Consider the following 2,356-nt stretch of genomic DNA (forward strand, 5'->3'; position numbering starts at 1 on the left):
CCCTCCCTCCTTTTCTCTCTCTCTCTCTCTCTATTTGCAAGTTGATTTAAAAAAAAATTAAAAAAAAACAACAACAACAGGGCTGGAGAGATGGCTTAGTGGTTAAGGCACTTGACTGTGAAGCCTTAGGACCTAAGTTTGGTTATGCAGTACCTTCAAAAGCCAGCTGCACAAGGTGGCACATGCATCTGGAGTTTATTTCCAGTGGCTAGAGGCCTTGGCACACCCATTTGCTCTCTCTCTCTATCTGCCTCTCTCTCTCTCTTTCTGGTCTCTCTGTCTCTCTGCCAAATAAATAAATATTTTAAAAACAACAATAACAACAAAAGAGTTGCTTTGGGGAAGGGTTAGGGAGACTGGGAGAGGAGAGAAATACTTAAATGCCACTTTTCTTCTTAGGTGCAAGGGTTAATCTTTGCAGCCAACTTCACTGAATTTAGAATCACCCAGGAGACATACTTCTGGATGCATCTGTGAGCACACTTCCAAAGAGGTTTAACTTAGGAGGATTCATTCTGAATGTAGGTGAAAACATTACATGAGCTGGAGTCCTGGACTGAATTTTTAAAAAGGAGAAAACAGACTGAATACAAGAACTCCCCTTTCTCTGCTTCATGACTGATGGCATAGTGTAACCAGAGAGCTTAGTCTGTAAATTGCTTTCCTGGCAAGCATGAGGACTTAAAGTAACCATGTAAATATGCCCAGCATGTGGCAAACACCAGATATTCCAGTGCTGAAAAGGCCAAGACAGGAGGACCCCTGGAGCTGGCTGACCAGCCAGTCTAGCCTATTTGGTGAGCTCCAGGCCAATGTCTCTAAAAGAGTTGAATAGGGAGCTGGGCGTGGTGGCACAGGCCTTTAATCCCAGCACTCGGAAGGCAGAGGTAGGAGGATCGCCGTGAGTTCGGGGCCACCCTGAGACTCCATAGTGAATTCCAGGTCAGCCTGAGCTAGAGTGAGACCCTACCTCGGAAAAAAACAAAAAAGCAAAATCATCAAAGAGAAGGGCAGCCCAAGCAGGTCCTACCCAGCCAGGACCCCCAAGGTCCACTTTTTCTCGGCTGCAGGCCCCTGACAGTGCCGCCTTGCTTGGGAAGATGGAGCTCAAGGACTCTCTCTTTGATTGGGATGGGACAAAGCGGCGTCTCCACTGTCCCCCACGCCCCTGACACATCCCTCCCGGGCCCAGCTGCTCCCACTCCAGTGCCGCTGTCCCAGGGAGACCTCTCCCAGCCTCGAAAGAAGGAGCCAAAGCACCGAAAGTTGCTGGTTTTGGCGTGCTTCGGAGGCCTCGGCCAGCTCCTGGGGATGCGGAAAAGAAGTCTCCAATCAAGAAGAGCAAGAAACAGAAGTTGCAAAAAGCAGAGCTGGGGGGGATAGACTCCCACCTGCCCGCCCTCCCCGAGCACCCCCCGGTGATACAGACTCTGAAGAGGAGGAGGACGGGGAAGAAGAGACGGCAGCAGTGGTGGGTGAAGCCCCAGTCCCCGTGCTCCCGGCACCCCCTGAGGCCCCTAGGCCACTGCCACACTGCATCCCGAAGGACCTCCTCCCACTGACCGTGAAGGCAACGAGGTGGGCAGCACAGAAACAAGCCAGGACGGAGATGTCAGCTCCAGTGAAGGCGAGATGCGGGTCATGGGTGAGGACATCATGGTAGAATCAGGTGATGACTCATTGGATCTGATCACATGTTACTGCAGAAAGCCCTTTGCTGGGCGGCCCATGATTGAGTGCAGCCTGTGTGGGACGTGGATCCATCCCTCCTGTGCTAAGATTAAGAAGACCAACGTCCCTGATTTCTTTTATTGCCAGAAATGCAAGGAACTGCCGCCAGAGGCCCGGCGGTTAGGGGGTCTTCCCAAGTCTGGAGAGCCTTGACATCATCCTTGGTTGGAACTCTGACATGACTTGGGAACTGAGCCTCAGGGTCCTCAGCCTATTCCTCAGTCACCATAATGTCCTCTCTTCAAGGCCGGAATTCCCAAAGGAGACTCACTTGGAAATGTCTTCTAATTTCCTGCTCCTTGGACTTGAAATTGGACCTATTACAATTGAGTGGCTGATCCAAAAGCTGTCTGGGTCTGTAGACACAATCTCTTGTCCCTTGGACCTGCCACCCTTCACTTTCAGGGCCAGGGAATGTAATGGGATAGTTGTCTATAAACCATAGTGTAAATATAGCACTCCTTTCCCTGATTTTTTTTGTCTATTTCACTCTCCATTTATTTTCTTCTACACTGTTGTATTTTTAATTTTGCACTTCCCTTTTTGGGCATGGCTGCTCAAAGGTGGAGTACATAGCCTGGTGGAGTGAGGAAGGAAAGCAAAAAGGTGACTATCACTTTTGTTT

The 2,356-nt window shown here is 50.0% G+C and overlaps 1 pseudogene; it reads left to right on the forward strand.

The window, feature by feature from the left end:
* The first annotated feature begins 1,085 nt into the window (after positions 1-1,085).
* Positions 1,086-1,884, forward strand: LOC101596759 (annotated as a pseudogene).
* Positions 1,885-2,356: the final 472 nt, after the last annotated feature.

Source organism: Jaculus jaculus, chromosome 8 (assembly GCF_020740685.1).
Source record: "Jaculus jaculus isolate mJacJac1 chromosome 8, mJacJac1.mat.Y.cur, whole genome shotgun sequence".
NCBI lineage: Eukaryota > Metazoa > Chordata > Mammalia > Rodentia > Dipodidae > Jaculus > Jaculus jaculus.